Raw genomic sequence first — 14,276 nt, forward strand, 5'->3', positions numbered from 1 at the left:
AAAAAAAAATATATATATATGCTTTCAGGTTAAACACACACACTTGAAAGATGAAAAATTAGAAGTGTACAGGTAAAATATTAAGGGCTTATTCCCATTAGAATCTATTAGAGGGCCAGGGAGATAGCTCAGTAGAATAAGCACCTGCCCGGCAAGCACAGGATCCTGAGTTCAATCCCTGGTAACACAAAAAAAAAAAAGAAGAAAAAGAATCTGTTAGAGAAATATACATTGTTTCTCACAACAGATAATAGATACAGTGCCAAAAATTAGGTGTTGGTCATAAACAATGGTATTGAAAGCATCTTGAATTCACAAAAGAATTGAACTAAATTTGATGGAAGCTGTGCTTCAGACATATAATTATTGACCAGGGAGACAGCTCAGAGGTCTAAACACCTGGCTGGCAAGCACGAGGAACTGGGTTCAATCCCTGGTACTGCACGCTATGCTGGCTCCACTCCAAACCAGCCACCATAACTGGGCATGGTGGTGCACACCCGTAATCCTAGTGCTGTGGAGGCTGAGACAGGAGGATCAGATGAGTCTGAGCTGCATAGTGAGACCCTGTACCACATAAATAAATGATTTTTACAAAAGACATAATTGTTTAAAAATTGTATAAAATATTAATTTTGATAAGTCATCCAGACTACTTAAAAGATGTAATTTCAAGATGTTTATCAGAATAGTCTATAAAATTTGTATTTCTAATATCAATAAAATGTCATGTGATTCTGAGTGACTTCATTTACTAACTTTATTCATGTCTACAAAGTAGAGCAAGAATGTAGCTCAAAACTTTTACAGGAAATTATGAGAGCTGAGGATATAACCACAGGGAACTTTAAGTTCCTTAGAGATAGACATGTTATTATTAAAGTCATTATAAAGAAGCTTTGTTAACTGTCCATTAAAACTAAAGCCCATCAATACATGGTCTTTCATTCCCAGATTAATTATACTTTTGTAAAATGAGCAATATCTTGACTGCACATGGGATACACAAGACAAATAAAGGACAAAGCATGGAAATGAAGATTCTAGTGCTCTACCAGCATAAACACACTCTCACAATAAACTTTTTTTTTTTTTTTTTTTACGTATTTGGTACAGGGTTTCACTCTACAGCTCAGACTCTTAGTGATCCTCCTGTTTTCAGCCTCCCCATTGCTGGGATTACAAGCATGAGCCATCATGCCCAGTCTTGGTGGCTGGTTCAGTGGGCCCAGGGCTGGGGCCTAGGATGGAACCCAGTGCCTGCACTTGCTTAAGCAGGCTCTAAAGTTTGCTGAGCTATCTCACCGGCCCTTAAACATTCATATCTAAACTGCAGAAACTCAGGATTTATTACTTTAAAAACTATTCAGGATATCGTAACAATTTCTGGTTAAAAAAAAATGTTATGTACAAAATGTTACGTAAATTCTACATGAAGACTTATCATTACTAGCAAATATCTCAGTTCTATACTTTCTCATTCAAATATTAAATATAATCAAACTTTTAAATTTAGTAACATTTGAACCACATCGCAAAATCTGCTGTTCTGGGTCTAATATCTATATTTAGTCATAGAAACATGATTCTGTAACCATTTTATCCAGAAGTATAAGACTTCTAAATAAATAAGGAAAAGCATACAGTAACATGGGCAGATATATAGTGAAACCTGAAATTTAATATTGGTATATCTAATTTTTAACATGTAATGTCTATAAATATAAAGTGTAGGTTTTCTCTTATCATAAATCATAATAGATATAAAGTTGCAGAAAACAGAAGGACATGGATTAAGGTTTTCTTTTTTCTTTTTTCTTTTTCTTTTTTTTGAGAAGTTCAGGCTGCCCCTGATGTCACTATGTAGCCATGGCTGACCTGGAACTTGCAGCATTCCTCCTGCCTTGGCCTCCGGAGTGTTGCGATTACAGGCATGCACCATGCCCAGTGACTTAAGGAATACCTTAAACCCATACTCAGTTGGCCTCCATAATCATTAGCACTTCTGTCACCTCACTCAAAAGGTGATTACTTTCCTGATTACTCTGGTAAAACTCTTGTGCTTTGTTGGTTATGGTTTTCTGTTTCTTGAAATAGGCATAGATCCCTAAATATTACAGTTTATTTACCTGTTGTTTTTGATGTTTTTGTTTTTACTCTACATCAATAACAAACTTTTTCTTTTTTGGTGTTTTTGAGATAGGATCTCGCTCTGCAGTTCACACTAGCCTCGAAATCACACTGATCCTTCTGTCTCAGCCTCCTGAGTGCTGGGATTCCAGGTGTGCGCCACCACATCCTGCACACCTAACGATTTTTACTCCTATAAGCTTTCTTCCCTTTCTTCCTCATCTATTTCTTCCTTCCTTTTTTTTTGTTTGTTCGTTTACAATGAATAACAGCAGCTATTCTTAAGTTTACTAATACACACATAATGGCCACATTCATCACAGGGAATTTGTACCTGTACATGATATATGTTGATTCCTTTTTTCCCATTATCCCCCTCTAACTTCAAGCCTCTTGCCCTCCTTAAATACAAAGCTATGCTTCCATTTTATCCTTCTTTTGTTTTTTCTTTTCCCCCCTCCCCTCCCCTGTTCCCTTTTCCTTTTGAACTGTTTCTTGCTATTTCACAATATTATATATTTTGGTTCTTATTTACACTTTCACATATGTGCCCAATTTATTTCATTTAAGAGTATGGTTTCAATCCAAACAAAGAGAAATAAAGAGTGAAAAGAGTAGAGAAAGAAATGTATGCCGAGGAGATGGCTCAGTGGAACAAGCGTTTCCCTGGCAAGTGCAAGGGCCTGAGTTGAATCCCTGGTTCCACAAAAGAGAGAGAGAGAGAGAGAGAGAGAGAGAGAGAGCTTTGTTGGGGCTGGGGAGCTAGCTCAGTAGAATAAGCGCTTGCCTGTCAAGCACAAGGGCCTGGGTTCAATCCCTGGTTCCACAAGAGAGAGAGAGAGAGAGAGAGAGAGAGAGAGAGAGAGAGAGAGGGGTACCAGTGCCAAGAAAGACAATATAAAATGGAATTACAGGAAAAATAAAAAGAATCACAACAGAAAAAGTCTTTTAATTGTATGTAAATGAACATAAAACATAACCAGGATGCAGACAAGAGAAAAATTCAACAATATGTGCTCAGTAGATCAGCAGTCTAAAGCACCTGTTTGGGCAGAGCACAGGGACCAGGGTTCAATCCCAGCATGCTGTGCTGGCCATGTCCCCGGGACAAGCTGAGACTGACTGAGACTGGGCACAGTGGCACATCCCTGTGATCCCAATACTCGGGAGCCTGAGAACAGAAAGACCACTACATGTCCAATCTGTGTGAGACCCTGTAGACCTAAAAAAATACAAATAATAAATAAATGCAAATAAAAAGAAGGTCCTAAATGTCAGGAATAAAAGAGGGGATAGTACTACAAATCTTTCAAACTAAAAAAACAGGGATTATACAACATGGTAATAAACAAGTGACATAAAATGGACACATTTTTGAAAGACATAAAAATAAAGTTTACTCAAAAAGAAGTGTATAAATCAGATTACCACTATATCAATTAAAGAAATGGAATTCAAAAGTTTAAAACTTTCCCACAAGTACACAGGTGAATTCTACCCAACATGTAAGAAATAATCACATCCTATGCAAACATTTGCTGAAAAAGAAATCCTTCCAAACCACTCTCTAAATCCAGCATTACCCTGATGTTAAAAAAAAAAAAAAGACAAAAATATTAGAGGAAACTATAAACCTACACCTTAAAGATAAATGAGAAAAAAAAGACAAAATTTTAGCATAATACAGCAACATACAGTATAAAGTAACACACCAGAACTAAGTGGGTGTCTCAGAAATACTGTACATGGTTCAACATTCCAAATAGCAATCACTGTAACTGATCATACTAACAAATCAAAAAAAAAAAGAAAAAGAAAAATAATATCAGTAGTTGTAGGGGGAAAAAATCGCAGTAGCTATTCACAATAAAGAAAAAATTCAGCAAAAAATGGTTAAAAGCCTCAAACTTCTTCACCTAACATGAGGAGTATGGGAAGGTGCACTGTACCTACTAATAGCCAGTGTAGTAAAGAAAGCAAAACAATACAAGATATATAAATTTTAAAAGAAGATGTAAAATAGTTTCTATTCATACAGAAGGTGACCTACACAGAATTCTGAAGGAACTCCAAGAAGGCCACTAGACTAATTACTAGTTTAACACAGTCACAAATGACAAAGTTATATAGAAAAATTATCCGTATTTCTATGTGCTAGTAACAACCGGAAACTGATTTTTTTAAAGATTATCATTTATAATAACATGAACTATAAAACAGAGGTGAATTTAATGAAACAGATGTAAGATCTTTACACTGAAAATCACAAAACACTCTTAAGAAAAAGCAAAGACTTAAATGAGGAGAGACGCTAAGTTTATGCAATGGAAGACTCCATATCCTCTTAACAAGTCAATTCTCCTCAAACTGATCCCTAAGGTAAAAGCATTCATAATGAAAATCCCATTAGGCTTTTTGTAGAAACTAGCCACAAATTCTAAGTTGAATAGAGCTGGAAAGGACCTACCTAGAATAAACAACTTTAAACTCAAAGAACAAAGGTAAGGATTTATATTACCTGATTTTAAGACTTACTATGAAACTACAGTAACAAATCTTAGTGCAGCACTGTTGTAAGGATAGATACACAGATCAGCAGAACAAAGTACAGAAAGACCTACACATTATGTGCCAAGTCATTCAACAAAGAAACCAAAGTAATTCAACAGGGGAAAATACTGTAAAGTCTTTTCAAAAATATGCAGAAACAATCACATATTAATGTTTAAAGAAATAAAACCTAAATTTTACCTCATATTGTATACAAAAAGTAACTAAAAAATGTATTATGAATCTGAAGTGTCCAATGCAGTTCAAAGACATAAAGGGATAAAATAAACTGAAAAAGTTTGCCCAATGTCTATGACAGACCTCCAATTTTTACTTCAAATTAGGACAGCATGTAGGGACAGCACCTAAGCTGAGGTCTCCAGCCAACATATGAATCTCTCTAAATGGAAAGAACATTTCCCAGCTATAAAGTACTATACATAAGTAACTCCTAAGCAAGTAGCTATTAATTCAAGAACAACAGAAACACAGAAAGTCTGCTAGGAGAAGACTCTGTACACATGGCAAGCCTAGTGAACGTAGCTGCACAGAGGACTCCCTAAAATTTAATCGTGACTCAAATTCTAACTGTTGCAGCTAGGTCCCCATCCATTGAGATCCAGAGATCGTGCAGAGTTCTGAACTATGGGCATGAAAACGGCTAAATGCACACAGTGCTTTAACAACTTAAATCACTCAGAGCAAAGTATATAAGATATGTGAATAATGATCAGGGCCAAAAATACCAGGAGACCTGCCAAAGACCAGCTAACATGAGAATTAAGCATCACCATTCTATCCCACTTGTACATATACAAGTTTGAAACTGATGGATAGTGTGCTTCAATTGGAAAAACAATCCTCTTTCCCCTTGTTTCCAACACTAATAGATATAATTAAATGAGCTCTTCTTCAGTTGTGTTACAATAAGAAAGTTAAAACGGCCATATAAAATTGCTTGTCACACTAAAACTCAATTTATAAGGTTGTGAAAAGTAATTTCTTTCTACCATTTAATTATTCAGAAAAAAAAAGACTTAAGTAAGAAAAGTAATCTTGACCAAAAAATTTTGGTTTCTTGAGACAGTGTCTCGCTATATAGGTGGCTGGCCCTAAACTCACTGGCTAGCCTCCGACTCATGGCGATCCGCCTACCTCAGCCTCCCAAGTGCTTGAACTACAGGAGTGTTCCACCCCAAATATTTTTAAGACACCTTTCCCATGTTTTTTACTGACATAATCATCAGGTTGAAAAACAACTAATATTTAAAGTATTAATGCCGATTTTTGTTAACACATTGAGGAATATCTCCCCTTCTTACATGTTTCATAATTAATTACTTTTAAAATACCTCATATTAATATAGCTATTTCCCACAGTAAAAAAGTGAAATGCACAAGAGGTTTCACTTATGAATATTTCTGAACACTGCAAAACTTAACTGAACACTGTAAACAGTAAACTAGGCCAATAATAATCTTTTAATCAAAATAATCTACTCCAGTTTAATGTAAATAAAAGCCTAAGATTTAAGGCAACAAATTCAGTCACTTAAAACATCCACATCTTTTAAAGAGCCTCTTAAAATTGCTTATTTTTCTCTTTGACTCTTTCCACCTCTTCTAGGATATGGCTGAATTGTACACTTCATCTTTCACTTAAAAATTTTATAAGTTGTACAATTCGTGTCCTCTAACTTTTTGTTCCTATTTATTGTCACACTGAATATGGATGACCTACCTTATATTTTTTTCTCTATCAAGAAAAGAACAATTAATACAGAATATGAAAGATGAACAATTCGGGAGTTATCTCAACAGTGTCAGGACACACACAGAAATTGCCACTATACAGTATCATGCACTTCAACAAACTTCTACAAACTCCCTTACTGGCCATGTATTAGACCTCAACACAAACTCTAAAATGACTGCTACTCACGCTCACAAAAACAACTTGAATTTTTTTTTTATTTCATTTTATTTACTTTACCACACAGAAAAAGGAAAAATGTCTTACTGGAAATGAAGCATCAGCAAAAGTACTCTTAAATATCATCCATGCAGAATCTTCTGTTCGATTGTACAAAATGCAATTCCTTAAAAAAGAAAAAATGAGGTGGGTTACTGTCTTGATATTCTTTACCACTACAAAATTCTAGCACCCAACAACACCATTCCCCATAGACACTACCACAAATACATGCTGAAAGAAAATTGAATTAGTAAAAATTATTTCTTAATTTGGTTGATGAAATGTTGGCCAGTTGACTGTTCCTAATGTCACTAAATTGTTTTTAGGAAATATTATTCAGATGCTGAGTAATATTACATGCAAGATTAAAAAAAATGAACTCCTAAGTCTCATTTTCCTACCCTCTGTATCATAGATTTGTATTTATGTGCAGTGTACACAGCCTATGCAACTTTTTAGTTACAACAAAAAATTTAGTTTAAAACTGAAAATGTTCATTATACTGTACTTTCAGTTTGAAAATGATCTCCCAATAAGCGATTTGTATCACCATAAAATCTGTGTGTATTCCAATGCAATGTACTTTACACTAGCTACCCCTTTAAAAAAAATTAAAACAATGGTGCCAGGGAGATGGCTCAGTGGAGAATAAGCGCTTCCCTGGCAAGCACAAGGGCCTGAGTTCAATCCCCAGCTCCGCAAAAAAAAATTAAAACAATGAACAAAACAAGACAAAAAAAGAATAGAAAACTAACCAATGTCAATAATTCACTTCAGGGGGCTGGGGAGATGGCTCAGTGGAATAAGCGCTTCCCTGGCAAATGCAAGGGCCTGAGTTCAATCCCCAGTTCTGCCAAAAAATAATAATAATAATTCACTTCAATAAATGAACACTGGTGAATACTATCCAATGTAATAAGTGCATTAAGAATAATTCTGTCCTGATACATTTTTGCTTGGATATATAGTAATGAGGCATCATGGCAGAAAAAGGTGAGATTATAACAGCTACCCCTCTCCTAACTCTAAATGACTACAAACAATTTTTTTTAAAAATGTATTTAGTACAGGGTCTACAGAGTCTCACTACACAGATCAGACTCATAGTGATCCTCCTGTTTTCAGCCTCTCAAGTGCTGGAATTACAGGCATGCACCACCATACCTAGTCTCATTCGCCATTTCAGCACACCTTGGGGATGGGGCTGGCACAGCACACCAGGGATCAAATCCCGGTTAGTCCACTGACCTATCTGGCCAATCCACTAGGATCAATTTTATGATGCTAATACAATAATGCAGAATTGCATGATTGAGTTAATTCAGCCAATCGCTAAGTAAATTTGCTTTATCAGATGAAAATGGATTTCTTCACAAAAACACTAATGTCAAGAATCTGATTCATTAATTGTATTTATTGTGATAATGTGATTTTGTTTCTACTGTATTGGAAAGGACCACCACCTCTAGAAGAAAACAATACACAAACTGCTAAATATTTTTATCTATTAACAAATTATTAAAAGTTCTAACTTTAAAAGACCTTTACTCTTTTTGCAAAAGTAAAAGGAGCTTGCTTTAAAAATCCACTATCAACTTTAACTTTAAATTGCACTGAAATGTACAACATAAAAAGGTTCCTCAAGGGGCTGGAGAGATGGCTCAGTGGTCTAAGGCACCTACTTAGAACAAGCTTGGCAAAGCATCAGGGACCGCGGTTCAATCCCCCAGCACCACATGCCAGCCAGCCCCGCCCCCTGGTGGGCTGAGCTGGCCACACACACACACCACACTCTCTCTCTCTCTCTCTCTCTCTCTCTCTCTCTCTCTCTCTCTCTCAAATAAAAAATAAATAAAAAATTTAAAAAAAAAAAGGTTCCTCAAATTTGACTGCCTTATCAATCTCTAAAATCCTGTAATTCAAAATATTATTTTTTTCATGTATCCTCTAAATAAAACTACATGCTTTAGTATCTCTTGGGTTTGTGTACCACAATAAAGACTATAAAGTCTGGCAGTTTTTTCCACAGGAAGGGATTAAAAGTAAATTTCATGTTTTATGTAGTATGGCACATATTCTTAAGTCAAAATTTTATAAATATACAGCTACTGAATGCTGCTGTGGCTTGTACCTAGATGTTCTGCCAAAGCCTTGTCAGTCATGGCTGGAGTCTGTAAGGTGGCTGGGTTAGGGTGTGTGAATGTGGATTAAGGAGGTGGACAATGGAGTACCAACCAGCATATGGGTGGCACCAATCAACAGGCTTGTAGCCTGGGCGGGCTATAAAGGGACAGAAAAAGGCAGACTTGCTGTTGCTGCTTGCTGCTTTCTGTCTGCCATGCCACCCTGCCTTGGAGCCAGCCCATAATAGACTGAAATCTCAACAAACTGTGAGCTGAAATCAACCATTCCTCCTTTAATTTGCGAGTGTCAGGTATTGTGTCTCAGCCATGGAAAAATAACTAAGACAATTACCTATATTTTGTATATATTTCTAAAATATTGTAGTTACTACATTAAAAATCAAGTATTTATAGTTTTTTTATAATAATCTATAATGAAATACTTTCATAAAAATATTCAGAACTAAAATTTGTTCTACATAAGCTTTCATTTAACTGAATCTCCAAATTTCACTGCTTCTGTATAGTCAAGAGCAAGACTTCTAGACATCTTTAACTGCTACCCTATTTCCCTCTATAACCCATTTATCTACATTGTTATTATTCTATATTACAAGTGATTGCCCAAACTGTCAAACTCTGTAATTTTTTACCTCTGCCTGCAAACACTTCCCTTTGTCTCTTACATGAATCAGATGTCCAGTTCAAGAACACCATTTGTAAAACCATCCCCTGAATAATACCAACAACCTAGAGGGTGAAATTATTATAATTTTACTAGTATGAGCCCACTGTTATAATTACATATGCTTTTCTCAAAAACTGAATTTCACACTTTGTTCATTTTCTACATCTTCAATATCTAGCCAATGTCTGGCATACAATTCAATATACAAATCACTCATAATACATTTATAGAGAATATAACCAGGCACTTTTCTAGGTGCTAGGAATAAATCCCTACCTAGCAACTGATCTCATGAAGCTTACATTCTATTAGGGGGGAACTTTAACAGTAGGTGAATAAAGAACATACAATATGTTTGATTAGGTAATGAAAAAAATAATAAATCAGGGAAGGAAATACTATTAGAAAGGTAATTATAGAAAAATGTATCCAGAGAAGACCTAACACAGTAACAACTGCAGTAGGGGGAGTAATACTTAGATATTACCAGACAATAAATCAGTATATTAATTCCTTTATATATATATTAACTGTTGTAAGGCCAAAACAACCTCATTACTATCCCATTACTATCCTCAAGAGGAAACTGCAATAACAAAGAAGCAACTTCCCAGAGTCCTATAACTAGTAAAGTCAGGATTAAAATCCAGGCATTATTTTAATTGCTACACAAAACCACAATTCCATTAAAGCTTTTGTTGAATATATTAAACAGGCAAAAAAATTAATACCCACTACAGCAGCAGATTCAAAAGACAGCAAAGCAAATCTCAGTCTTAGAGGAACAATACATTTGAGCAGCATCAGATACACTGTACATTAATACTTATTCAAAGACATATGACAGGGGCTGGAGAGATGGCTCAGTGGAATAAGCGCTTCCCTGGCAACCACAAGGGCCTGAGTTCAATCCCTGGTTCCACCAAAAAAAAAAAAAGACATATGACAATACTACTATAGACAAAATCATTCATAAAGAGTGGTAACTTCAATATATTTTAAAATATATTTTCAAAAAGAAAACTAAAGATGACGTCAACAAGCAGAAAGATAGTCCAAGGGGCTGGCCTATTACCTCATCAGATTAAAGCACCTGCAAGCAGGCTCAGGGCCTGGAGGTTCGATCCCTGGGCCTGCCATGCCAGCCCCATCCCCTGGACAATCTGAGACAGCAATTGAGACTGGGCATGGTGGCATGTGCCTGTAATCCCAGCTCTTAGGAAGTTGTAAACAGGCTGATCACTATGAGTCCAATCTAGTAGTGAGACCCTGAACACCAATCTAGTAGTGCGACCCTGAACACCCTGTAGACCCTTCCCTAAAATACAAAAAAAAAAAAAAAGGAAACATAAAGATAGCCTAGGTTCTTGATTAAGCAGAACAAATATATTCATAATTGCTATACTACCAAATATGATATATAGAGATAATGCTATCCCATTAATAATCAACAGGATTTTTCAGAAATTCAGAAAACAATCCTAAAATTCTTATCAAACTATAAGAGAGTAAGAATAACAAAAGCAATCCTGCATTTAAAAAGAAGCAAATCAGGAAACAGCATAACCCCAGATTTGAAATTATATTACAAAGCTACCCTAATTTTGAAGGGGAAAAAAAACCAGATTGTTACTGGCATAAAAACAAGCATGTGTATCAGTAAAATAGAAGAAGTAGAAAGAAACCAAGGCACTCATTTGTTGGAAAAGGGGCCCAAAACATACACTGGAAGAAATATGGCCTCTTTAAATAATGTGAAGAAAATATGCTATTTAAATACTGTAGGTGCGTGAATTCAGCAAAATAATCCAATATAGTCCAGGAGTCCATAATAGTAGTTAGTTATCCATAAGACTGGCAATGTCAGAAGTTGTTGACTTGAGTCTTTCACAGCTCAGCATATTAATATGGCTTTACTTTTTATACTTGTTTATACTTTTCAGCTGGGTGGTCAAGACCTAGACAAAACTAATCAAAAAGAGGGATACAAATGAAGGCCCATTTTGTATTTGTATATACAAAATAGGGTAGATATGCAGCTACTTTCTCTTAACTCAATGAGAAGAAAGATTTGTACTAATAGCGTTTAGATATCATATCTGCATCTTATACTATGAATAACTACTACGAAAACAACAATATGCAGTGTATTAATTATTGTAGCTGTCCTACTAACCTGTTTTGTAACTGTCTCATTGCTACTTCTTTCTCCATAAAATTAAATTTAAAAGAAAAAGGAAAAAAATAAAATATATTTTCAATTTCTATATACTTACCATAAATAAAAATTATACAAGATAGTAAAACACAAATCTCATGAATAGGTATGATAGGGTAATAAACTAAGAAATATACATATATACATAGTTTCTGTCCCTGGCTCCTGGCACACAGCTCCCAAAACTTCACTCCTTGGAATCTCTGGAGCAATAAAACGCCTTTTGTATGCTGAACAAATAACAAGTGATTAAGAACACCTAGGTACCTTCAGGATATGCACTGTTGACTAAAAAAAAAAAAAAAATCAAGGCATGGTTAGGCTGGAACTCACAGTCTTAACCCACAACCTACCCACAGCCCCTAGAGTAGGAACAAGGGCTAGAAGGTGTGTTACCACCAATGGCCAAAGTTGTAATCAATCATGTCCAAGTAATGAATTCTCCATAAAAACCCAAGGATAGCATTTGAAAAACTTTCAAACTACATAATACATAGGGGTGCCTGGAAGGTGGCACATGCAGAGAAGGTTCTGGGCTCCTCGCACAGAATTTGCCCTACCTAGCTCTTCCAGGTGGCTGAGCATCTTAGTAATGTCCTTCACAAGAACCTTCCTAACATATTATGTATGTAAGCAGGATGGTTTGGAAAACTGTGCTGTGGATTTCTGCTGGTCTATGGAAAGGAGCAGTTAATCTTCAGTTTGTTTTGTCTTCATTTTAAATTCTTTTTTCCTTTTTCTCTTTTCTTATGTATTTTTTCTTCTAATTTTGCATGCATGTATCTGGTAATACAAACAACTAATTTGAAGACAACACTATGTAACACAACAAATACTATGAAATTCATATTTTTTGTTTAGTGAAATTCTGTATCATTTGTAATTTTTCTGCTCTAATACTATTTTGTACTTTAAAAATTTTTTTAAAGATTCTTTCTAAAACAAATATTTTGAGCACTACCATGATTTCACAAATAGAAAATTCTATGTCTTATCTCATATGATGAGCAAAAATTTTAAATCTGAAACACTTCTGTGTCCTAAGAAGTTCAGATAAGGAATACTCAACCTGTACAATAGCTGGCTAACTCTAAATAAAGTGTTTCCCTAATTCTGTGAGCTAGTCTAGCAAATTAATCAAAACCAGGGAGAAGAGTTCTAAGAAACCAAAACACAGCCAATTGGTTTGAAATACAGATCATAACAAGGGCTTGGCAACCAACCTCTGAAGGGCAGCAGTCTTGTAAGACTGAGCCTATGACATGTGGGACCTGATGTTATCTACAGGACATAGTATTAGAACTAAACTGAATTACAGAACTAGCTTGTTTTCATTATAGAAATGTGTGTGAGTTGGAGACAAAAATGTGCACTCATTTTGGTGACCAGAGGTACTGTGTAATGAATGGTGACATTAAGACCAGGAAAACATAATTCTGGTTTTTTTCCTATCTCAAATAAATAAACAAACAAACAAATGGGTTGTTTTGTTTTGTTTTAAAAGGAGATTAGTCTGATAAAATGAAGTCTTGGGCCAGGGATATAGCTCAGTGGCAAAGTACTTGCCTGACAAGTGTGAGAGTCCTGATTTGATTCCCAGTACTCACAAAAAAAAAAAAAAAAAAAAAAAAGAACAGAAAGAAACAAAGAAACAAATTAAATCTTGGAAGTTACTATCATTTCAAAAATAAATGAAGAATATCATGTTTTATATGTGGTACAAATTACCCAGCTCCTAATTTTCCATATTAATAAGAATGGTTAAATAAAATGACCATTTCATCCAATGGTACTTCAAACTTTTGGAATTGTCACACACTAGAAAAGGACCAAGATCTTATTGACTGCCTCTGTCCTGAGCATAACAGTGCCAAAGTAAGTTTTTTATATAAAAACAAACAGCTCTAAATTTAAAAATATCCAAATTAAAAAAAAAATGACAAAACAAATAAAAGGGTACATGAACAACCCAATACACAATAAAAGGCACACATTTCTTCAGCCATATACTGCATTCATTATCAAAACTTAGGTTTAGCTGTAATGGTGTGAATTCAAATGAGGGTGAGCTAAGATGGGCATCTAACTACTGAGCCTTAGATGCCCATCATGATGAACTGGAATCAGACACATTCTCCCACTGAACTCGACTTAAGAACTAATCAAATATATAAGACTGTAACTGTAGAACGTTGGACAATGAGCAGCTCAGTGCTGTGATACCTGAGATAAGGGACTATGTAGAGGTCCTCTACAAATGCATGGATGTACAATCAGTATGGCAGTGCAGGAAACGGAAACTCGATAGGGAGTTAAAAAGACAAAGATCAAAATTCAGGGAATAGTAGGAATATGTAGGGCAACACAGCAATTAAAATGGAGTTGATGTATGATGATATCTGCGATCCAAGCAATGACATGGAAGACAGCAATGTGTAATACAAAAACCACACCTGAATACCTCTCAACTTGGTCTTTTTTTTTTTAAATTTTTATGTTTTTTCCCATAATTTTATTGATAAACAAATAGCAATGAGACAGTTTCAAATCAAATTGGTAGGACAGTTTCAATAATCAACACATTGCATACAT

At 35.2% G+C, this 14,276-nt stretch overlaps 1 protein-coding gene across 7 annotated transcripts in view; it reads right to left on the reverse strand.

Annotated features, from left to right (window-relative positions):
* Positions 1 to 14,276, reverse strand: part of Mef2a (myocyte enhancer factor 2A) — a 142,150-nt gene that overhangs the window by 100,669 nt on the left and 27,205 nt on the right. For 5 of the 7 annotated variants that reach the window (XM_023709964.1, XM_023709943.1, XM_023709960.1 and 2 more), the window contains exon 2: positions 6,701 to 6,779. The exons of 1 other annotated variant lie outside the window; for it this stretch is intronic. The gene's annotated coding sequence lies outside the window, so the exon portion shown is untranslated. Of the gene's footprint in view, positions 1 to 6,700; positions 6,780 to 7,410; positions 7,470 to 14,276 lie in introns of those variants that run through there. One more of the 7 variants, XM_023709950.1, reaches the window with a different exon arrangement.

This window comes from Octodon degus, unplaced genomic scaffold (genome assembly GCF_000260255.1).
Source record: "Octodon degus isolate 3935 unplaced genomic scaffold, OctDeg1.0 scaffold00002, whole genome shotgun sequence".
Classification (NCBI taxonomy): Eukaryota; Metazoa; Chordata; class Mammalia; order Rodentia; family Octodontidae; genus Octodon; species Octodon degus.